Source organism: Palaemon carinicauda, chromosome 30 (genome assembly GCF_036898095.1).
Source record: "Palaemon carinicauda isolate YSFRI2023 chromosome 30, ASM3689809v2, whole genome shotgun sequence".
NCBI lineage: Eukaryota > Metazoa > Arthropoda > Malacostraca > Decapoda > Palaemonidae > Palaemon > Palaemon carinicauda.
The window spans coordinates 60,035,822-60,060,418 of record NC_090754.1 but is presented as its reverse complement, the minus strand read 5'-3'; the positions used below and the strand labels follow the sequence as shown (position 1 = coordinate 60,060,418).

The following is a 24,597-nucleotide window of genomic DNA, read 5'->3' as shown; positions in this document are numbered from 1 at the left end:
ATAGTAGTACCCCAACATCCCTCTACTAACTTACAGCATTTAATAAAAATAATTCCTACATTATAATGCAAGTTACTAATGATCCTTTAAAATGAAGCAAAAAAAATTAATTATCAAAAGTTTTAACAGATAAAAATTCAAAACTCAAAATGATTTCAGTTTCATAAATACAAAAATCTTTCTCTTTGCAAATTTTTGGGCTCAGGCCATGTCGTCCTGATGGAAGTTCCTTCGTTAGTAGCTTCCTAGGTTATATTTGACTACAGTGATATATCCCAGAGAATTTACCAAAGGTATCCAGAATTCTAACTCCTGGAGCAAATATCCCTTAAGTTTTTAAAAAGGATATTGCATAATATCAGAGGACGTATCCTTGACACGTCGCATAGCTATCTACACCCCTAATAGCGTTTTCGCTTTGAGGGGAAAGTGGCAAGAATTATAGGCAACGCTCTTACTGTACTGTAAACAGGTGCCACCCCGACACCGCGTGGCACCATCTAGCCATTCTTTTCCTTGTAGCTTTGCTGACCGGTGTTTATCCCGTGTTATCTCTCGCTATTTTGGACTTATTTCGTTGCTATGATGTCTTCACCAGCCTCATCTGCTTCTGGAAAGTTAAGTAATATCTTTGAATTGTGTAAATGTAAGGTCTTGCCAGTTTTACTCTTCGATTGAGATCGAAATTAACGTAACAAGAGCTGTTGCCAGCCGGATGGCGTCATGGACGCGGTTGTTCTTTCTTGAACATTTAGTTAGCCAGAACGACTTTCCCGGCATCGTTTACTTTTATAACTTTAGCTATTTAGCAATTTAGCTAGGGATTTTTATATTATGCCTTTGTTGTCGTGGATTTGGCTAATTATGACCGAGCCTCACAAGTGCTAGGCTTCCTAGCCTAGGCACCTGCACACTTCATGCATGATATAACCTTCCTGGTAAAGTTTTATTGAAGCTCAGGCAATATTTTATACAATTAAGATATTGCTGCATAAATTTTCCTCTTCCAAGATAGTATACGAGAGAGTTTCGGTGAATGATTCTCACTGCACATAGGCTACTAGCCTAGGGGGTTTAGTATACTTTCATACATGTCCCCAATTGCTCTTGTATTGTCTTTTAAGGGGAGACTGACACCTCCTATACCTTTCAAGTCGATACTAATCTCCTGGTGAGATTTAAGAGCAATTCCTCCTCCCTCTGACTAGCCTAGGCTATCCTCGGTTAGCTTTGCCTTGAACTGAGTTCTGGCAAATCTTTACTGGGGTGTTTAATTTCTTTCTCTTAACCACTGAGTCGGTTTTGAGCTTAGAACGGGACATCAGAGTAGAATGTCTGTGTTTGGCAACCGCCCATCTTGGTGAAATGATTTCCCAAGTCAGGTTAGGTTGCCTTTACAGGAGGCTAGACCTCCCTAGTCCATACCCTGGAGGTCTTATATGACATTTCCTCCTCCCATGGCCTAGCAGACAGTCCTGTGCTGGTAGATCTTAGGCCGAAGAACTGATTTCTTCCACTGCCTAAGATCTCTGGTACGAGATTCTGTTCCCTTTCGAGATTGCGTCCTGTGTGCCGCCTTCTCGCTTAGACTAACCCAACCTGGGGAATGGAATTCCCCAACTATGAGGTTGTCTACTATGGGATCAGAATCGCTCAGGTCGGGTAGTGCCTTCGGGTATTACCTCACCTATAGGACCCTTGCCCCTCCCCTGCTGTCATTTTTGTGTTGGCCTAGCCTTCACATACCCTGGCCGTCATTCTACATTCAACCCTATGGGTAGTCTGAAGAATTGGCCTGGGGTCCCCTGTGGCTGGAACTTACACCTTTCTTAGTGTTCTTCAGTCCTCCCTTGGACTGCCTTCCATATCCATGCTACCAATATGGATGGGATATGGTTGGATGGAAGGCCGAATATAATTCCCCCTTCCATTTGAACCCTCATTCCGGATGTAGACCGGTAAGGCTGAGCCTTTGCCTTCCTCCATCTTATCTTTTCCTTTGCCTTTCCTTATTTTGGGCCGACTGCCGGCAGCCATGTTGGAGGCCTGTTTGCCGGCAGTTTAGCTCTGCCGCCACTTGCCATGGACGCCGCTGATCGACGACCCAACGGCAATAGGCATACTCTGACCGGCCGCTGGCAACTATGTTGTCTACCGGCGGCCGGCCACCCAAGTCTAAACATTCGCTGCCAGCTGCCAGCGGGTCCTACTTGATAGAGGGATCCTTTGGCTGCCGGCGACCTGCCGCCCATCATCCTGAAGGCAGTGCTTACCTTCAATAGCCCAGAACATGGCGGCATATGCCGGCAGGCACGGCAGTACTGGCGGCATACCGCCGGAAGTCAGTGCTGTAGCCGATACTATTTTTTCAAACCTACAAGGTGCTTCATGGGCAGCCTATTGTGAGACCATCACATTTAGAGAGCGATTCTCTCTGCTTTTTAATGGTTAACAACCATTTCCAAAATCCCCAATATTGAATCTAGAAGACAGTGTTAAGAAGACACTTTATATCCAAGGATATTATCTTCCCATAAATTTGTTAAGAATTTAGTATTCAATATTGAAGGAGGTCATACCAATGGGCTGGCCAGGAGACACAGGTAGGTGTCTTTTCCTTTTTTTCTAGCTTACCCTATCCTAAGCTAAATAATATCTAAAATATGTATGATGAAATCTGAGAATTTCACCGAATACTTATATGCTTTTCTTTCTTTACAGGAGGAGCATTCCGAGTGCGGGAACAACTTCTGCAGGGTCCGCAGTAGGAACTTCTGCGGCCATGACATGTGCAGGGCCCATGCTCGCTGCGCAATCACGAAGGGATCTCTTAAGTATTGGAACCCACAGGTATGTACCGTTTGTGACAAACTGGTAAAGGAGGCTTTTGATGATCAAAAGTCTACGGCATCAAGGGATGCAGCAAGAGATACGCTGCGAAAATGGGTCAGAGGTTTTCAGAAGAACACCTCTGGCCCATATCTTCCTAATGAGAGGATGAGGGACTGTTTGTTCCCTAGGGCATCTTCGGATGCAATCGTTCCCAAGGCTCAACCTGAGATTCCCCTCGTCTAGATTCCGATAGAATCTGTTGTATCGGACGCCTTGAAGGGCATCCAATTAGAGGACAACATGTCGGTTGTCTCAGAGGAGACTGAACATAATCTCCTGGTAGAAGAACCGGAACAGGAGGATGACGTACCTCCTGAAGGCGAAACAGAGAAAGCCGACACGATTTCGGTGTCATCAGCTACGGTGGCCGAGCTGGTGCCTTCGACTTCTTCTTCTGCCCCCCAGTTAGACTCGATCACTAGTACGTTGCACTCGCTTTTGTCCATGTTCCAGGACATGCAAAAGAAATCGTCTGAGAAGGAGGCTTCTCTTCGGACGGAGATGCACCAGCTCATGGCAACGCGTTTAGCCCCGAAAAAGCTAAACATCAAAGATCTTCCCGCCTTCTCTGACATCAATCCTTGGAGGTATGCAGAGCATATGCCGATGTCAGGGGGGAAGATCTTCCTCTCCGAGAAACTGGGCACTGTCCCAGTAGATGATGTAGAGTTCTGGCCCAGCAAAGGGGCCTATCCGGATTGCTATGTCTGCCTGAGGACGGAACCTTCGTCCAAAGAGGAGACAGAGCCGAAAGAGGTCATCATTCTTGACCTCCCCAAGGCCCAGGCCTTATTTACCAACACCTTGAAGGAGAGGGCCTTCACTAGCTCCAAGGTGCTGGCTCTCAGCAAAAATCACCCTTCCTTTATTGCTGAGCCCTCTCGTGCCTTTCCCTTTATGGACAAAGGGTTTAAGGCAGCTTTAAAGGCGGTTGAGGCAGGAAAACCTTGTCCTACACTCGAGGAGTGTAGACCCTTTTCTCTCGCCTTTCCATCGGATGATGCGAACTGGAAGGATGTTCACAACACCTTCACAGTCGGGAAGCTGAAGGCAGACATTGCCGGACGACAGTTCGGTGAAGACCTCCCGAAGTTGTCGGACTTTCTCCTGCGCAGGGAGCAGGAGACAAAAGAACGTCTTGCCGCCTCTATGTCTCTGCAGACGGGGCTAGAGACAATGGCAAGCATTTCAGAAACCCAAGACATGTACATGGTCTTCGCCAAGGCTCATTTGGCGACGGTCACCAAAGACCTGTACAATTTCATTAAAGCCCGAAGGGCTTGCAGGGAGTTCGTGTTCGCCTCGGCTGCGGTGAGGCACGAACCAAGGAAGCTGATAGCTTCCAACATCTGGGGAAAAGACCTCTTCCCAAGCGAAGTGGTCAAAGAGGTCGTGGACAAAGCCTCTCCAAGTGGGGCTTGTCCTCCAAGAGAAAGTCTTCTACTGAAGAGGGTCCCCAGCCAAAAAAGAAGACGAAACAACCAAGAGTGCCTTCTCGTCCCAGGCAACATCATCATCTTCCCATGGCCACGGTGCACCAGACGGTAGCACAACCAACCACCACCTTCCAGCTGTTGCCCCATACGGTGGCGACACAGTCACCTGCTTTCACCCCAGCTTACGAAAGGCAGTCTACGACCTTTAGGCTGAAGTCTCGAGGCTCCTTTCAAGGATCCTCTAAACACCCCTCCAGAGGCAGGGGCAACAGAGGTGGACGTGGTCAATGAGGTAAATCCTCCAACCAGCACTCAAAGTGAGATGCTACCGGTAGGAGGGAGACTTCTCCTCTTTCGGGATCGCTGGACCTTCGATCCCTGGGCCCACAGCCTAGTCAAGAATGGACTAGGGTGGAGTTGGAACACAACTCCACCAAACTTCCCTCAATTCTTCCAACATTCAACCCCCATATTGGAAGAATATGTTCAGGAACTCTTAAACAAGAGGGTTATAAGAAGGGCGAAGTCCATCAAATTCCAAGGAAAGCTATTTTGTGTTCCGAAGAAGGACTCGGAAAAGCTCAGAGTCATTCAAGACCTATCACCACTCAACAAGTTCATAGTGAACTACAAGTTCAGAATGCTGACGCTTCAGCACATAAGGACCCTTTTGCCCAAACAGGCATATACAGTCTTCATAGACATGACGGATGCGTACTGGCACGTCCCAATCAACCATCAAGTTTCCCCCTACCTAGGATTCAAACTACAGAAAAGACAGTACGTCTTCAGAGCCATGCCCTTTGGTCTAAACATAGCTCGAAGGGTATTCACCAAGCTTGCGAATGCAGTCATTCATCAATTACACCTAAAGAGAATTCAGGTGGTAGCCTACCTGGACGACTGGCTGGTGTGGGCAGCATCCAAGGAGGAGTGCACGCAAACCTCCAAGGAAGTGATCCAGCTCCTGGAACACCTAGGATTCAAGATCAACTTGGAAAAGTCTTGTATATCTCCAGCTCAGAACTTCCAGTGGCTGGGTGTTCACTGGAACTTACAGTCACACTGCCTTTCCATTCCATCAAAGAGGAAAGAGATAGCGGGATCTGTCAAGAGACTCCTTCAATCCGCCAGGATATCAAGAAGGCAACACGAGAGTGTGTTGGGGTCCCTCCAGTTTGCCTCAGTGGCAGATCCAGTGTTGAGAGCACAATTAAAAGATGCATCAGGAGTTTGGAGAAAATATGCATCAAACGCTCACAGAGATCTAAAGAAACCTATACCAAATCGTCTGCAATCCCTACTCAAGCCATGGTCGGAGGTCAAGAACCTAAAGAAGACGGTACCCTTGCAACCACCTCCACCGTCAGTCACCGTTCACAAGGATGCCTCAAAAGAAGGGTGGGGAGGCCACTCTCATCACCGGAAAGTCCAAGGAACCTGGTCTTCCCTCTTCAAAACCTTCCACATCAACTTTCTGGAAGCCATGGCAGTTTTTCTCTCACTGAAGAAACTGAAACTTCGCTGTTCGATCCACATCCGACTGGTTCTAGACAGCGAAGTTGTAATGAGATGCCTAAATTGACAGGGCTCGAGATCGCCTCAAATAGATCAGGTAATACTGGCCATCCTCCAACTAGCGGAGAAGAGATGGCACTTGTCAGCAGTCCACCTTCAAGGATTCCGCAATGTGACGGCGGACGTTCTTTCCAGGTTCAACCCAGTAGTCGGAATGGTCCCTAGACGCAAGATCATTTCCTTCATCTTACGCAAAGTCCCAGGATTGCAGATAGACCTCTTCGCAACGAGCGACAACAAAAAGCTACCCCGGTAGGTAGCCCCGTACGAGGATCCTCTAGCAGAAGCGACGGATGCAATGTCTATAGATTGGAGCAGATGGTCCAAGATCTACCTGTTCCCTCCAACCACCCTTCTGCTGAAAGTCCTCGACAAACTGAGATCCTTTCAAGGGACAGCAGTGATAGTGGCCCACAAGTGGCCCAACAGCGTTTGGTTCCCCCTGGTAACGGAACTATGTCTGAAGCTGATCCCGTTGCCGGATCCAGTTCTGACTCAGCAAGTGCAGAAATTGACTGTCTCAGCTTCATCACAGAAATCCTGGAACCTTCATTTCATGATTTTCTCACCTTAGCAGTCAAGAAAAGGTTCGGAATTTCTAGGGACAGTATTGACTTCTTAGAAGAATACAAGTCAAAGTGAACAAAAAGACAATACGAGTCTTCCTGGAAAAAATGGGTCGCCTTTGTCAAGGCAAAGAAACCTAAGTAGATTTCTACGGATTTTTGTTTGTCCTTCTTCATCCATCTCCACGAACAAGGTCTAGCAGCCAATACGATCGCTACGTGCAAATCCGCCCTAACCAGACCAGTGCTTTACGCCTTCCAGGTAGACTTCTCTAACGAAATCTTCAACAAGATTCCCAAAGCCTGCGCTAAACTTCGGCCCGCAGCCCCTCCAAAGCCCATTTCATGGTCTCTGGACAAGGTTCTTCACTTAGCATCAACTCTGAACAATGAAGATTGTTCTCTAAAGGACTTGACTCAAAAGGTGATATTCTTATTTGCACTAGCCTCGGGAGCCAGAGTCAGTGAAATAGTGGCCCTCTCGAGGGATGGCCACATTCAGTTCACAGACTGCGGAGAACTGAACCTCTTTCCGGACCCAACGTTTCTCACCAAGAACGAGCTGCCCACTAAGAGATGGGGTCCCTGGAGAATCTGCCCTCTGAAGGAAGAAGCATCCCTCTGCCCAGTAGAATGCTTAAAGGTCTATCTTCATAGAACTTCAGACTTTAAGGGAGGTCAGCTTTTCAGGGGAGAAGCATCAGGTTCAACATTATCCTTGAAACAGATAAGGGCAAAAATCACCTATTTTATTCGCAGAGCGGATCCAGACAGTACACCCGCAGGTCATGATCCGAGGAAAGTTGCCTCGTCTCTAAATTTCTTTTAGACTATGTCGTTTGAAAGCCTTCGCGCTTATACTGGATGGAAGTCATCCAGAGTCTTCTTCAAACACTATGCGAAGCAATTACAGGAGATAAAACATTTTGTGGTGGCAGCAGGTAGTGTACTAAAACCTGCCGCTTGATTTCTGCGAAGAACAGTGCACTATTTGGGACTTTTAGTGAAGGGTGTACATGATAGACTCTTAAGGTATATCATGTTGAGTGATGTGTCTAGTGACGACACTATAGACTGTTCTAACTACACAGGTGACATTAAGCATAATAGACTAACACATGTGCCATGCATACTTATATGTATAGTGTTCTTTGTAACAACAGAATACATGGTGAAATTTTTGCATATTTCCCATAGAGTGGCTTGTGTTCCCTTTTCAGGTGAAGCTTATTATATTTCTGTTATTACTTATTATGCTTTTATGCAGATTCATTCAGCGTAAAATGTAATTGATTGTTACAACCATGGTTTCTATTTTCTATTGTAATAAACAATAGTAGGAATATTTGCATCTCATTTCGCCCCAAATATTCTAACCTATGAATAAAAGTCAGAGTGTCTTTTGATCCTATTGATATTTAGGAAAACATTGGGAACTAAGGTTATTACTGTTCCAAACAACCAGGTAAGGACTGATTGTACTAAACTGTTTATCTTACTGAATCAAGGTTTCCTTCATGTCTGTCTGTCTCTATTAACAACCAGACTCGGGAGGTATCAGTAACCTACACAAGTCAAAACCATCTAAGTACAAACTATGCTTTATGTATATGACGACACTAATATACAAACTGTTTGCTAGTCTGTTCCTTGAACTCAATCCTCGGGTTTTTTCCTAAAGTCTACCCAGACTCTTCCCTGTAGGGGGCAGGAAGCACTGACATATGCCATGATCAGTTGAAGGATGTATAACGGTAACATCAAGTGTCTCTAGGTCCAGAAGACCAAAGGAAAGTTTATCTCGAGATGAACGGCACTATTGAAAATCCACAGATACATTAATGCTCTGGTAAACTTCCATCAAGGCCTGAGCCCAAAAAAGGGATTTTGACGAAGGAAAAATCTATTTCTGGGGAGAGACCTGTGGCGCCCGGTGAAAAGAGTCCTTCTTGTATATCTTTTCTGATAAAACCTTCCAATTATACCAGAGAAAGATAAAAGCATGGAATGCTGAGGTTACAACCCTCGCGCGAGCACCTTTTGGGTGTCGTGTATAAAGCAAAGGCGCGTGAAATCCACTATTCACAGGTTGTCTTCCATTTAGTTAATTCCTTCGTCAAAGGGATGGGCCGATACAAAGGCCCTAGCCAACCCCCATCGCCACACCACCCACGCCACAACGCGAGCGCCATCTGAACATCATCCTTCTTTTTGGAATCTAAAGTGTTGATTTGTTTTGTGGTGCTCTCGGTCTTTTTCATCAATCGTGGATTTATTTTGTCAAGTCCAAAGCTCCATCTTTACACATTCCAATGTTAAGTACCATAGTTTGTTTTGACAGTTTTTTATTGTACCGAGCTTTTGTTTTATATCCAGTATAGTCCGTTTTATTATTCCCGTCTGGCCTTTCATGGCGGCCATTGTTTGTTCACTTGTTTGGGAATTCATCTTTGTCTGCCCGTTTAGTACTCTGTCACTTAGGTTCTTGGTTAAGTCCCTGGCCTTATGCCTTTAGAACCGTTATTATTTTTTTTTTTTTTTGTGTGTATTTATGCTCATGGTACTTTTTGCTAGTAAGTCCAGCCTACGAACGAGATAGCGATTTAGCTTTGTATTTGTTTAGTACCCGCCCCTCCGAGGCGTTCGTCACTCGACTGTGCTATTTATTTTAAGTTTTAGCAGTTGCTATTCTTCGATCGTAGTGTTTTATGGATGTACAGGTTTTTTTTATACGTTTATAATAGTGTTGTGTTTTTTAGTCCTGTTTTTGTTTGTTTTTTAGTCCTGTTTTTGTGTTTAAGAGAGCGAGAGCTTGGGGTCCCCGTTTTCTGTTCGCAGTCACGAGTTACCCCTTTCTCTCGTTTTCTTTCTTAGCTCCGGTGGGGGAGCGGATTTCCCGTTTTCCGTTTTGTGCGTTCAACGGGTTCTCCCTCCCTCACCTCTCCCCCTCTGGGTGGATGATAACTTACGAGTTATTTATTTTTCGTGACTTTTCAATTGTTAGCGTTATTTTGGTCCGTGTTTCATCCTCTCCCCGTTACGGCTCGGGAGTAGTTATGAACGTTTTCCACTCCGCCTTGAGTTATACTCCGCCATGAGGGATTCTCAATGACTTTCGTTCTATTGTCATATTTATAATTGTTTACTACATGGGACGGGCTTCATATTGTTTAGATACGACCCTCCGGTGGCCCTTACTCCGGTCTCGGGCCACGGCCATATCCACAATAGCCTTTGAAAAAACGGATTTTGAGCGAAGCGAAAAATCTATTTGTTCCGACACAATATACTCACCGAGAACTACTTTCTATAGGAGTCACTTGGTGACCTCTCAATCTCGACCAAGATTTTCCCGCCGTTATCCCCCTATCCCGCTCCATATAGTTTCTACCCCCGCCGCCAGGATACGCCCTGAGGGCAGGATCAGAGCGGGTCACTGCTTCTCCGGGTCTGCATCGCCATTAAGTCCTTGGTCGTGAGATGTGAAACATCTCACTCTCTCGCTCTCTCGATCCTTTGGCGCGTTTGTGATTCCACGTGTTTCCAGTGTGGGGACTTGTGTTTTTTCTGCGTAGTGCGTTATTCGCAAGTGTTTCAGTACGTCCCCCTTGCGTATATCCCAGTGTGCTTGTAACTCGATAGTGTTGGCCCTTCGTGTGCGAACGATGGAGCATGTGCGTCGTTGCCCTGGTCCTAGAGCCGGAAAGTCGTGTGGGGCTTTCCTCTCTAAGCCAGAAGTGGACCCTCATTCCATTTGTTCCACGTGCAGGGGTAAAGTTTGCTCCTCCTCGGACACGTGTCCGGAGTGCGTAAGTTGGGACGGCATACAGTGGGTACGGTACAGTACCAAGAAGAAGAAGTTGTCTAAGCGTTCCTCCAAGAAAGTGAGTGGCGTGTCTTCTTTACCGTCGGTCAGTGATCGGTCCGACGAAGCCTCGGTTTCTCCGTCTCCTTCGCAGAGGAGTGGGCACCAAGCCCCCAGTGTTATAGTTAGCCATAGCGTTCTTCCCGGTGAACCCAGTGTGAGGGAAGAATCAAGGGCTGGCCCCTCTGGAGAGAACGGAAGGTCCGCTAGTGCTTCGGGTGGATCGGGCCACGTGGCAGGGATCACGCTTCCTCGGAAAACCCCGTATGGGGCAGTGTTGTTATATCGGAGTCCCCTCCGCTCTCGTGGGCCGGTGCGTCGGGCTCTCCCCCGCCAGAAGACAACCACGCTAGAGTTCGCCGCCCGAGTAGCGGTGCTTTCGGGTGGAAATTGCCGAAAACTCCGGGGAGGTCACCGCTAAGGATGGACATGTCCCTGGGCCCCTGGCCTCCTAGCAGGGATGGAGTATACTCAGTGCCCTCGATCTCCACAGCAGTTCCCGAAGACTTCCTCCAACATCCTGTCTCGGACGACCGACGGCGAAGAGCTTCCCCCGCGCATCACTCGAGCAACCGTTACGCGAGGAACGTGGCGCCCTCAGACTCTTCAGAGGTGGATTCATCCTCCGGGGGAGAACTCAGGGAGAAACGACACCGGAAGAGAGAGCGGGCTAAAAGCGATCGTTCCCGCTCCAGGTCAAGGTCACGGCACAGCAGGAAGCGCCCCCGCTCTCACTCCCGTAAGTATAGGAGGGATGCCTCTCCCGGCGGCGAATGGGTCTACGGGTCATCGAGCAGGAAGGACCGGTTCCCGTGGTCGGGTCATCCCACCGGGACCGTGTCCTCCACTTCCAGAGCCTTGGGGCAGCCGAGGGTCCTCCCTGAGCCGGTGGCTCCCGCCTTACGGCGAGATCCACCCTCGTACGGAGCGCCCTACGGTTACGGGTCGACCTCCCTGGAACCAAGAGGAGAACGCCCTGTCTACCGTCCAAGCAACCCGGCTCCCCCACGCCAGGCCGAGGCCTCGGCCGACGGAGGCGAGGCTTCCCCGTCGGAGGACTCCGCCTACAGAAGGGTGGTAGGTCTCATCAGGAGGCTCCATGGGATCCCAGAACCCTCGGCGCCTAAGGTGAATGCCTGGAGGTCGAGCCTCCTGAGATTCACTCACCGCGACGCCCTGCCGAAGTCCTCCCTGACCCTTCCTCTCGCCCCAGACCTAGTATTGGGACAAGAGTACATTGATAACTTGGTGGCCAGCAGTGCGGAGGCCCCCAAGTCCCAGAGTGCCTCCAAACTCCTCCAAGGTCTCAAGTCACAGGGCAAGGTATATATTCCAGAGGGACGGCGCCCAGGTCCCTGTAGGGTGGACCCAGCCTTGGACATCCTGGGACAAGGCGGCTCGGACGAAAGGGCCTCTTCAGCCCCTGTTTCCTTCTCACCCACTGAAGCCTCCATGATGGAGGAGATGTCAATGGATCTTGTGAACGTCTCCTCATGGCTGGACTGGTGGGCCTCCACGTTGGTGAACGTACGAGCCTCCACAGACCCCGAAGATCCTGAGAAACAGGGACTCCTGACGGACCTTCTCACCTCCGGGGGGAAAGCCCTCAAGTTCATGGCTTACCAAGCACTCTCCTTAACGGCCAACTGGGTGCTTAGAAAACGAGACACAGTGCTCTCTAAGTTGTCAAGGAAAATCCCTGACAGAGAGGCCCAAGTGGTGCGTAGCCTACCCCTAGGGGGTGAGTCGCTGTTCCCTCTGAAGGATCTAGAAGTGCTAATGGAGAAGGTGTCCAAGAGGACAGAGACCAACGTCTCCAGACAAACATCTTCCAGAAGGCCGCCATACAGGAGATCAGTCTCGGATAGTGTCGTGACTCCTCAGGCCGCCCCCAGCTCTTCGAGGAGGGACGCCCCTTCCTCCTCCTGGACAACAACTCCGCAGCCCTCCCGCAGGGTAGCACCAGCTTCTGCCAGCTCCTTCAGGTCGGGTTACTCCGCCTCGAAGAGAGGCAGATCAGGCTGCCCCTCTAGGAGAAGGTAGAGGGAGAGGCCCCCTACGCCCGCCCAAGCCTCGGGTTGGGGGATGCCTCAGACCTCATTGGCAAGCATGGAAAACTCAAGGGGCGAATGCTTGGACGGTGTCCGTCCTGAAAGAAGGCTACAGGCTCCCCTTCATAGCGGATCCACCCCCTCTCATTCCAGCCACCCGGACAGAATGGTTGGCGCCCAGGGACCCGTTGAAAAGGGCCACCCTTCAAAAAGAAGTTTCCTCTATGTTAGAGAAGGGAGCCATGGAAGAAGTCCTTCTCCCAGGGCCAGGCTTCTACAGCTGCCTGTTCCTGGTGGAGAAAGCAACGGGGGGGTGGAGGCCAGTGATAGACCTGTCGGCCCTCAACAAGTTCATCAAGAAGACGAGCTTCAAGATGGACACCCCAAAATCCGTCCTGATGTCCTTGAGGGAGAAGGATTTCATGATGACGATCGACCTCAAGGACGCGTATTTCCTGATCCCTGTCCACCCGTCGAGTCGGAAGTTCCTCCGGGTGAAATGGGGCTCCCAGATCCTGCAGTTCAGGACCCTTTGCTTCGGCCTGTCGACGGCCCCTCAAGTGTTCACGAGGGTCTTCGCGACGGTCTTAGTATGGGCTCACGAACGGGGTATCCGTCTCATCAGATACCTGGACGACTGGTTGCTCCTTTCCAGCTCAAAGGCCTTCTTGGAAGAGCAAGGGAGGGACCTCCTCCAATTCTGCAGGAATCTGGGAATCATTATCAACCTGGAAAAATCGAACCTAACTCCATCCAACAGATTGGGGTACTTGGGTATGACGTTGGACACCGTGCAGGGGAAGGCCTTCCCCTCGGAAGACAGGATACGGAACCTCAACCAAATCATTCAGCCGTTCCTGTCGGAGCATTCCAGGAGGGCGAAAGACTGGCAGAGACTGATAGGTCACCTGGTCTCATTAGAGAAACTGGTTCCCCAAGGGAAGATGCGGCTCAGACCCGTGCAATGGAACCTCAAGGGCCTATGGTCCCAGACAGGCGCTCAGAAGGCGTTGATTCCGGTCCTTCCGGACACGAGAGCAGCCTTAGAATGGTGGCGCTGCCAGTCGAACTCCCTCAAGGGGATGCCCCTCGGGTCCTGTCCCCCCGAGTTCCTCCTGTTCACAGACGCCTCCAGCCTAGGGTGGGGAGCCCACCTGCGGGAGGAAACAGCAAGCGGTACCTGGTCGGAGACCGAAAGACATCTCCACATCAACGTCCTGGAGCTAAAAGCAGTACAGAAGGCATGTCTGCACTTTGCAAGTCGGTTGAGGGGAAACACCGTGGCCCTAATGTGCGACAACGTCACGGTGGTAGCCTACATAAAGAAGCAAGGCGGCATGAGATCGAAAGAACTGTGCGACCTCACCATAAACATCCTGCATTGGGCGGACGAGCAACAAGTGGTACTGCTAGCGAGATTCATCCCCAGGAAAAGAAACGTGCTAGCCGACGGCCTTAGCAGAATGGGTCAGATAGTAGGGACGGAGTGGTCCCTACACCCAGAAGTAGCCAGACTCATCGTTCAACGCTGGGGCTCCCCGGTGATGGACCTCTTCGCAACAAAGCTCAACGCCAAGCTACCGGTCTATTGCTCCCCGGTGCCAGACCAAAGAGCAGCCCTAGAAGACGCCTTCCAGCACAAGTGGGACAACCTGGACGTATATGCCTTTCCCCCCTTCACGCTGTTAAGGCAGGTGCTCAACAGAGTAAGAGCCTCCCAAAACCTAAGGATGACTTTGGTAGCGCCCTGGTGGCCGGAGAGGGAGTGGTTCGCGGATCTAAAAGACCTGGCAAGCCAACCGCCTTGGCCTCTGCCCCCCAGGCCAGATCTGCTGAGTCAACCTCACTTCCTCAAGTTCCACGACAACCCTCTCTCTCTTCGCCTTCACGCCTGGAGACTATCGAGCGGCTCCTGAAGAAGGAGGGGTACTCCTCCTCCACAGCTAAGAGGATGTCCCTATACCTAAGGAAATCCTCTACCGTGGTCTACCAGGCGAAGTGGGCCGCCTTTACGAAGTGGTGCTCGGCAAAACACATAAGACCTCTTAAAGCTTCGGTCCCTGACATAGCGGACTTTCTCGTGTACCTTAGGGATGAAATAGGGATGTCAATCCCAGCTATTAAAGGAGTACGGGCAGCCTTAGGCCAAGTCTTTCTCCTAAAAGGCATCGACCTGGGTACCTCGAGACACATAGCGATGCTGATTAGAAGTTTCGAGCAGTCCTGCCCTCCTCAAGCCAGGAGAGTGCCCAGGTGGGACCTGGCCAAGGTGCTGAAAATGCTAAGTTGTCCTCCCTTTGAACCCCTCAAAGATATCGGGGACAAAGACCTCACCCTCAAGACCGTCTTCTTGCTAGCCTTGGCTTCAGCTAAGAGAGTAGGTGAGATCCATGGTCTGTCTTACGACGTGGCACACTCCAAAGGGTGGAGGGAGGTATCCTTCAAGTTCGTACCCTCCTTTGTAGCGAAGACTCAGAACCCAGCAGTCTGGGACCCGAAGTTTGAAGGTTTCTCAATTCCGGCCATTCCCAAGACAGGCAATACGGAAGACCTGAAGTTATGCCCAGTAAGAACGCTCAGGAAGTACCTGGAAAGGACGGCTCATCTCCGACCGGGTGCCAAGAACCTCTTCGTCTCCTCAGGTGTTAATAAGAAGCAAGTCTCCAAGAACACTATTTCCTTCTGGCTGAGACAAGTCATCACTAGGACTTATGAAGAGGACAAGATGGCAGTGCCAGGCACTCCCCGCCCCCATGACATCAGGGGACTAAGCACTTCCTTGGCCTTTGAGAGAAACATGGCGGTGGGACAGATCCTACAGGCTGGCACTTGGTCGCACCAGTCGACCTTCACTGCCCACTATCTCAAGGACTATTCAAGAAAGTCTTTGGATGGATTCTCCATTGGGACAGTCATCACCGCCCTCCAAGCTGTGTAGCGGTAGGCTAGAAGACGTCCCCATCGGTGAATAGACTCGTCCCTACTTCATCAGGAGAAGATTCAGTAGAGAAGATGTTAAGAGGTGAGTCTTAAATAATAAGCGTAAGGTTCCGCAGTTACCCTCTATCCGCTCTCTGATAGGCCCCGCATTCCTTAGCCCTCCAGGCACTATGTGCCAGACCAAGTGGCAGAATGGCTCTCCCACCTCCTAAGGTATAAGTCTCCTAAGAAAGTAGTTCTCGGTGAGTATATTGTGTGGGAACAAATCAAAAATTTTAAACAATTTTTATTTTTCCTAACATACTCACCGAGAACTACTTTCCGGGTAATGGCCCTCCCATCCGTCCCCGAGTGCCATCCTTCCATTGCTGAGTTGGGCTAAACGTCGAACTTAATGGCGATGCTGACCCGGAGAAGCAGTGACCTGCCCTGATCCTGCCCTCAGGGCGTATCCTGGCAGCGGGAGTAGAAACTATATGGAGCGGGATAGGGGGATAACGGCGGGAAAATCTTGGTCGAGATTGAGAGGTCACCAAGTGACTCCTATAGAAAGTAGTTCTCGGTGAGTATGTTAGGAAAAATAAAAATTGTTTAAAATTTTTGATTTTTGGGTGAGGTAGCCATGTCGTCCTGATGGACCCGCCCTCTTTTTGACAAAAGGATAACGAATCCCTCCCTAATATTTGTATCTGTTACACCTACAAAGCTACAAAGAATGGCTAGATGGCGCCACGCGGTGGCGGGGTGGCGCCTGTTTACAGTACAGTAAGAGCGTTGCCTTAATAACGGCTCTCCTATAATTCTTGCCACTTTTTCCCCTCGAAGGGAAAACGCTATTAGGGGCGTAGATAGCTATGCGACGTGTCAAGAATACATCCAATGATATTATGCGATATCCCTTTTAAAAAATTAAGGGATATTCGCTCCAGGAGTTAGAATTCTGGATACCTTTGGTAAATTCTCTGGGATATATCACTGCAGTCAAATATAACCTAGGAAGCTACTAACGAAGGAACTTCCATCAGGACGACATGGCTACCTCACCCAAAAATATTTTTGCGCGCGTTTTCCTGCAGCCTCGCGCGTGGGAGGATATCGACGATCGTGCTGGCACTCGCGCGATGGGGAATACCCAGGGTCGCGAGCGGGAGACTGTAGGCGCGCGAGCGGGAGACTGTAGGCGCGCGAGCGGGAGACTGTAGGCGCGCGAGCGGGAGACTGTAGGCGCGCGAGCGGGAGACTGTAGGCGAGCGCGCGGGAGACTGTAGGCGAGCGCGCGGGAGACTGTAGGCGAGCGCGCGGGAGACTGTAGGCGAGCGCGCGGGAGACTGTAGGCGCGCACGAGAGACTGTAGGCGAGCGCGCGCGAGGGTGATTACGAGGGTGCGTGGGCGAGCGATGGCCCGTAGGAGCGTGCACAGGAAACAGATTGCGCGCTTGTGCGCGCGAGAGTGAATGTTCGCACTCGCGGGCACGCAGGATCAGGATGAAGAGCCTGTGTGGGCGAGGGATCGTGCGCTCTAGATGTTGTTGGGTGCGCGCGCAGGAGAGATATCTTCTGCGCGCAGCTGGATCCTGCGTACGTTGGCGCGCTTCTTGTGGGCGCACATCAGGCTGGCGATGCATCACTGCTGTGGGAGATGGGCGTGGGCACGCATCCTCGTGGGCGCGTGTAGGTGACTGCGCGCTGGCGAGGGATGGTGCGCAGGTGAAGGCCTAGTACAAGTCATGATATATATCAAGCTTCCAACAATGTTTCTGTAAAGAGTACTATCAACTAGTTCAGGACTTTCCTCAAAAGTACACTTATTAACACTTAGATCACAAGGAATTGACTTTGGGTTGCATTCATCCATTTTGAACTTTCTCAATGAACTTACTCTGGTTCATTTTTATACAATCTCCATAAAAAACAAACTCAATACCCAAAAACCATGAAAGTTTCACTAAATCTTTCATCTCAAATCTATGACATAATACTCGTTTAGTATCCAAACAGAGCTTTCTCATTACTACTGGCAATGATCATATCATCAACCCAAACCAAAATAATTACAAGAAAGTTATGTCTTTTATTGACATACAGTACATACAATGATCACTTAATGACTGCTCAAAATGATTTTGAATTAAGAAATCATGGAGCATATTATTCCAATTTCTGCCTGATTGCTTTAAACCATACAGAGATTTATTCAGTTTCCAAACCAATTGTCCATTGTTACTACCTGTTTCATTGTAACCTTCAGGCTGTTGAACAAATATATCACAATCAATATCAGAATTAAGATAGGCAGTTTTAAAATACATACAATGCACAATTAAATCATATTGTACTGCCAATTGCATAAGCATTCTAATTGAGGTCATACGCACAGTAGAAGAAAAAGTATCAGTATAATCAACACCATCAATTTGAGAATATCCTTTTGCAACATAACGAGCTTTATGCTGCTCTTCACCATTTAACCCTTCTTTAATGGCATATACCCATCGTCCACCTACAATACAATGGTTGTTTGGTAAACTACACAATTCATAAGTATTGTTATCTCTTAAAGATTGAATTTCATCATCCATTGCAGCTTTCCATTTGTGAGCCACATGTGAATTTAATGCCTCTCTATAGCTTTCAGGAATTTCAGTTACTTTACAACAATAATGAACAGAATAGCCCAGTAAATCAACATTATCAGAAGCAACATATTCTTCAAGATACAGTATTTGGGAGCAGTCCGCTCCCTACTTGGATAACGGGACTCACCTTCCCTTTCAGTTTCAGTCAAATCTGCATTAAATTCACTTTGCTCATCTTCAACAAGGATAGGTTTAGAAACAAGATCACTTTGATTATCATTAACAGTTGTTTTCTTTTCATTGCAAATGACATTCTCATTATCAGAATCCGATTCACTATCTTCTGATTCACCATCTTCCTCTTAGACATTAGGATTTATCAAAATTGAATTTATCAGTAAAATGTACTAACCTAACCTTTCTCAAACTGTCAGTTCCTGGATAATATACAAGATAAGCAGGACTGTATGAATCATAGCCAACAAATACTCCCTTTTCCCATCTTGGGTCTAGCTTAGCTTTTTTTTTTCTACATAAGCATGACAGGGAACCAAAAATATGCATATTTTCAAGTTTAGGCTTCTTAGACGTTAACACTTCATATGGGGTTTTATCTAGTCTAGAATTGTAGCATCTATTCCTTATATAAGCAGCTGCCCTAACAGCATAATTCCACATGAATTTTGGTAGCTTTGCTTCAATTAAGAGACATCTAGCCATTTCAAACAATGCACGCCACATTCTCTCAGCGGTACCATTTTGGTGTGGTGAATTTGGTGACAAACATTCTTGTTTAATCTTATTACTTACAAGAAATTCTTTAAATTCTGAAGAAGTAAATTCTCCTCCATTATCACACCTTAATCTTTTAACAACACCATAAGAACTAGTATCAGCAAGGAATTTCTTGGTAGCATTAAGTGCATCACTATTCTGTTTTAAGAAATAAACAAAAACAGATCCCAAATAATCATTTACAAAAGCAATACAATATTTAGATTTTTCCCTTGATTCAATACTCATTGGTCCAGCAAGATCACAATGTACAAATTTCATTTTACTCTTTGCTCTCTCATCTGGTAATCTGTTCCTAGATAAATGCATTTTACCTTCATGACAAGTTATGCAATCAAAATTACTTGTGTCACTAATTTTCATACCTTCAGCTTTATCTTCTAACTTCAAAATGTCTTTAACATTGCAGTGTCCCAAAACCTTATGCCACTCCTCTAGTGAACGAGATTTACATGAGCTTACATTATTTAGATAATACAGCTTACCTTTCTTATTTATTTCAAAAGACACACCATTTGGGCTTATCAACTCAGAATGATTAGGATTAAAGCTTACTGTAGCTCCTTTACTAACAGCTGATTGTACAGAAAATATATTCTGCTTAAAAACGGATTTTGAGTGAAGCGAAAAATCTATTTTTGGGTGAGATAGCCATGGCGTCCTGATGGAAGGTTCCTTATTGGTAGCTTCCTTGGGTATATCACTACTAAATATTCCCAGAGAATTTAACCACAGCTTATCACAGAATTCTAACTTCTGGAGCGAGTATCCTAAAGGTTTCCCTTTAAGACATCGTATATCAACAGGGGACGCATGTATTAACGCGCCACATAGCTATCTACACCCCAAACAGAGTTAACACTTCGGTGTGTAGGGGCGGAGAATAGCTGGGGAGCCGTTCCACAGCTAATCTCGTTCGTGGCTACTTTTGGTACTCGAGACGTAAACAAACGGGCGCCATTGCTAAATGACGTCACGTCCGTCCTCATCCTGAAGCCAGTTGCTTGCCGATCGCCATGATACAGCAGAGCAGGGTGGGACCTGAAAAACTGGACGAAGTAGCAGGGAGGGCCCATCAGGACGCCATGGCTATCTCACCCAAAAATAGATTTTTCACTTCGCTCAAAATCCGTTTTTTGGGCTCAAGCCATGGCGTCCTGATGGAAGAATACCAGAGAATCAATGTATCGTGGTAGATTTTCCCCTATGTGAGTAAGTGCCGAGGGCTTTGAACAGGGTAGCATAGTAATCTTAATAGAAGAACCGTAGGGAAGAGACCTTCCTGCCCCCCTGGCAGTGAAGTTCCCACGGGCCATGCCGAGATCAAAGTGGTTATCGAAGGGCTACTCACCTTGCTAGAAGAACCTGAAGAACTTGGAGACAAGACTGAATGGTTGGCATTCATATAGGAACATTCTCAAGGGCAGACAAGTGGTGGTTAGGCACTGTATGTTAAGGGAGAATTGTCTGGTCTCTAAGGTATGAAGAAAGTAAGTATTCGTGAATATATAATAAGGGTTGAAACCTTAGTATCTTCATCAACCATAAGAGGAAGGGGATAATAAAACTATGACAGACGTGTATTTCATAGTATAAGTAGGAGCGGATTGAGACGCACAAGTAATAAAATAAAAATTTTATTTCACAATTGCAGAGAATATTAATGAATTGCAATATATGTAAAGTTAATTTACAACAAATTATAATGTACATAGTAATGAAAGACTTGCTCTTGAATCTGAAAGAGAATTTCAAATTTATTAGTAGGCACTCGTTCTCGAGGAACGTCAGTCTTTAAAAGTAAAACACATCATGCTCTAGGCATGCGGCACTCGTGTGACGACTATGACATTTCACCTGGGATAAGAACAGTTATATGAAAAGCACTAAGTGTTTTCGACATCACTACGTATCACTCGAGGGTCAACATAGGCACCCGAAGAGTTAGAGTCCCAAGTAACTCACTGTTCTATGCAGAGTTAGGTGCAGGTTTCATAACACTACCTGCGGCTACCACAAAATGTTTGACTTCGTGCACTTGTTTCGCATAATGTTTAAAGAAAACACGCGAGGACTTCCAGCCTGTGAAACTCTTAAGGCTTTCGAAGTCCATACTCTGAAAGAAATTCAGAGACGATGCAACTTTTCTAGGATCGTGACCGGCGGGTGTACTGTCAGGATCCGCTCTGCGAATGAAGTAGGTGATTTTCGCTCTTAGTTGTTTCAGTGACAGGTCGCTGCCCGATGTTTCTCCTTTGAAGAGTTGGCCTCCACCAAAGTCCGAAGTTCTGCGAAGATAGACCTTGAGGCTCTCTACTGGGCATAGAGAGGCATCTTCTTTCAGGGGGCATATTCTCCAAGGGCCCCATCTTTTGGTGGGTAATTCGTTTTTGGCAAGAAACGTCGGATCCGGGAAGAGGGTAAGGTCTCCTGAGTCAGTAAACAGGATATGACCCTCTTCTCTTGATAATGCCACTATTTCGCTGACTTGGGCTCCTGAAGCAAGAGCAAAAAGAAATATAACTTTCCGAGTCAGATCCTTGAGAGGGCATGAATCATTATCCAAGTTGGAGGCGAAATAGAGCACCTTGTCCAAAGACCAGGAGATCGGTTTCGGTGGGGGTGCTGGGCGTAGACAAGCGCATGCTTTCGGCAGTTTATTGAAGATGTCGCTGGACAGATCAATCTGGAAGGCATACAACAGTGGTCTAGTCAAGGCCGATTTGCAAGTAGAAATCGTGTTGGCTGCCAAGCCCTGTCCATGAAGGTGAATAAAGAAGGACATGCAAAAATCAATGGTGATTTCCGTAGGATTTTTTGCCTTGACGAATGAGACCCATTTTCTCCAAGATGATTCGTATTGCCGTCTTGTGGATTCGGTCTTGTATTCCTCGAGGAAGTCTAGACTTTTCTTCGAGATCCCAAACCTTTTCTTCGCGGCTAGGGAGAGAAAATCATGAGATGAAGTTCCTTAATTTTCGATGATGAAGCGAAGACAGTCGACTTCTGTACTTGCTGGGAGAGAACTGGACCCGGGAGAGGGATCAGCGTGGGCTGCAGCTCCAGGACCAGGGGGTACCAATTGCTCCGGGGCCACTTGGGAGCCACTAGGGCCGCTGTCCCTTTGAAGGTTCTCAGCTTGGAGAGGACTTTCAGCAGAAGGTTGGTGGGAGGGAACAGGTAGATCTTGGACCATCTGTTCCAGTCCAGTGACATGGCGTCCACTGCCTCTGCCTTGGGGTCCTCGTACGGGGCCACATATCGAGGAAGTTGATTGCTGTCGCTCGTTGCGAAGAGATCGATCTGAAGTTCTGGGACTTGGTGAGATTTGAAGGAGAACGATCTTGCGTCTAGAGACCATTCCGACTCTATCGGGCTTGTCCGGGATAGAGCGTCCGCCGTCACATTGCGGAATCCTTGTAGGTGAACTGCAGACAGGTGCCACTTCTTCCTCTCTGCCAGACGGAAGATTGTCAGAAGCACCTGATTTATCTGGGGCGATCTTGAGCCTTGGCGATTGAGACATCGAACTACCACCGAGTTGTCTAGGGTTAGACGAATATGGATCGAGGGAGGCGGGGAGAGTTTCTTCAGTGTTAGAAGGACCGCCATGGCCTCCAAGATGTTGATGTGAAACGTCTTGAATAGGGGAGACCATGTGCCTTGAGCCTGTTTTTGGTGGGAGTGACCTCCCCAACCCTCCAGCAAGCGTCCGTGTGGATGTTGAGTGATGGAGGTGGGTGTTGAAGAGGGATGGACCTTTTCAGGGCCGTCGCTTCCGACCACGGCTTTAGGAGAAGCCGAAGTCTGTTTGGGAGCCGTCTCTTGAGGTCTCTTCGAGCGATGGATGCAGAACGTCTCCAGACTCCCGCGGCATCCTTTAGCTGTGCACGAAGCACTGGGTTTGTCACTGAGGCGAACTGTAGAGAGCCTAGAACTCGTTCCTGCTGGCGTCTTGAGATCCGTTTGGATTTCAGCAGTCGCTTGACAGACCCTGCTATTTCCTTCCTTTTCTTCTGGGGGATGGAAAGGCGGTGTGACTGAAGGTTCCACTGGATTCCTAACCATTGGAACTTCTGAGCTGGAGAGAGGCGAGATTTCTTTGCGTTTATCTTGAATCCCAGGTTTTCTAGGAACTGGGTGACTTTGCTGCAGGATTTTAAACAATCCTCAGGCGATGGAGCCCAGACTAGCCAGTCGTCGAGGTAGGCCATCACCTGGACGTCTCGGAGGCGGAGCTGTTGTACTATGGCGTCCGCCAGCTTTGTGAAGATCCGAGGGGCCACGTTGAGGCCGAAGGGCATGGCCCTGAAGGCGTAGCTTTTCCTTTGGAGTCGAAATCCTAGGTAGGAGGAAGCGTGATGGTTCATTGGAACGTGCCAGTAGGCATCCGCCAGGTCTATGGAGACCGTGTAAGAACCTCGAGGCAGAAGGGTCCTTATCTGTTGAAGAGTCAGCATCTTGAACTTGTTGTTCGCTATGAACTTGTTGAGGGGGGATAAGTCTAGAATGACTCTGAGCTTGTCGGAGTCTTTCTTGGGGACGCAAAACAGTCTCCCTTGGAACCTGGTTGACTTTACCCTCCTTATCACCTTCTTGTTCAAGAGATCTAGGACATATTCTTTCAGAAGGGGGGTTGATTGTTGGAAGAATTGCTGGAAGGTTGGGGGTGGTTGAGTCCAACTCCAGCCTAGACCCTTCTTGACGATGCTGTGTGCCCAGGGATCGAAGGTCCAACGATCCTGGAATTGGCAGAGTCTTCCTCCCACCGGAAGCACTTCATTGCTTCTGGTGTCCCGAGGGCTTACTGCCTCGGCCGCTAGCTCCCCTTCCTCCTCAGCCTCTGGAGGGACGGCGAGATGCGTCTCTGCCTGCACCTCTGCTTGAGCCTCTACCTTTGGGACGAAAGGTAGTCGTCTGTTGCTCAAAGGCAGGGGTGAAAACCGGTGACTGGGACAAAACCGGTTGGGTGACCAGCTGAAAGGTCTGTTGTGGCTGAGCAGCCACTTGGGGAGTAGCGGGTCCCGGAAACTGCCGTCTCTGTTGACGTTGCTGGGGTTTTGGCTTGGAGGATTTCCTCTTAGGTTGAGGGCCATCGTCCTGAGAGGATTTCCTCTTAGGTTGAGGGCCATCGTCCTGAGAGGATTTCCTCTTTTTCGACATGCCCCACTTGTTGAGAAGGTTCCTATTCTCAGTGGCGGCCTTGTCGGTGATCTCTTTCACAAGATCGGAGGGAAAGAGGTGCTTACCCCAGATGTTGGAGGAAATCAGCCTCCGAGGTTCGTGTCTCACTGTGGCACCTGAGAACACGAATTCACGACAGGCTCTCCGAGCCTTCATGAAATTGTACAGGTCCTTTACCAGAGTCGCCATGTGCAATTTGGCGAGTACCATGTAGTGGTCGGGGACTCTGGTGTCACCAGCCATGACGTCAAGCTGTACTTGGAGGGACATGGATGCTGCGAGCCTTTCCTTCGTGTCTTGTTCCCGACGAAGGAGATGGTCATAAAGTTTCGGGAGGTCTTCATTAAACTGACGTCCAGCCACGTCAGGATCTAGTTTTCCCACCACGAAGGTATGCTGGATATCCTTCCAGTGTCGAACGTCGGGGGGAGTCACCAGGGAGAAGGGTCTGCACTCCTCCAGTGCAGGACAGGGCTTCCCTTCTTCCACTGCCTTGTGACACGCAGCGAAGGCCTTTTCCGTAAAGGGAAAGACTGCATCGTCGGGTGCGACGTAGGTAGGGTGCTTCTTGCTCAGTGCCGGGAGCATTGAGCAGGTAAAGCCCCTACTTTTAACAGCTTTGGCTAGCATAGCCTGGGCCTTCGGGAGATCGAAAACTATCACCTCCTTTGGTTCGGTCTCCTCTTTAGAAGCAGGTTCGGATCGAAGCCGGAC

The 24,597-nt window shown here is 48.5% G+C and overlaps 1 protein-coding gene across 6 annotated transcripts in view; it reads right to left on the bottom strand.

Annotated features, from left to right (window-relative positions):
- LOC137623199 (transmembrane protein 135-like) overlaps positions 1-24,597 on the bottom strand; it is a 232,253-nt gene that overhangs the window by 78,103 nt on the left and 129,553 nt on the right. The window lies entirely within an intron of this gene.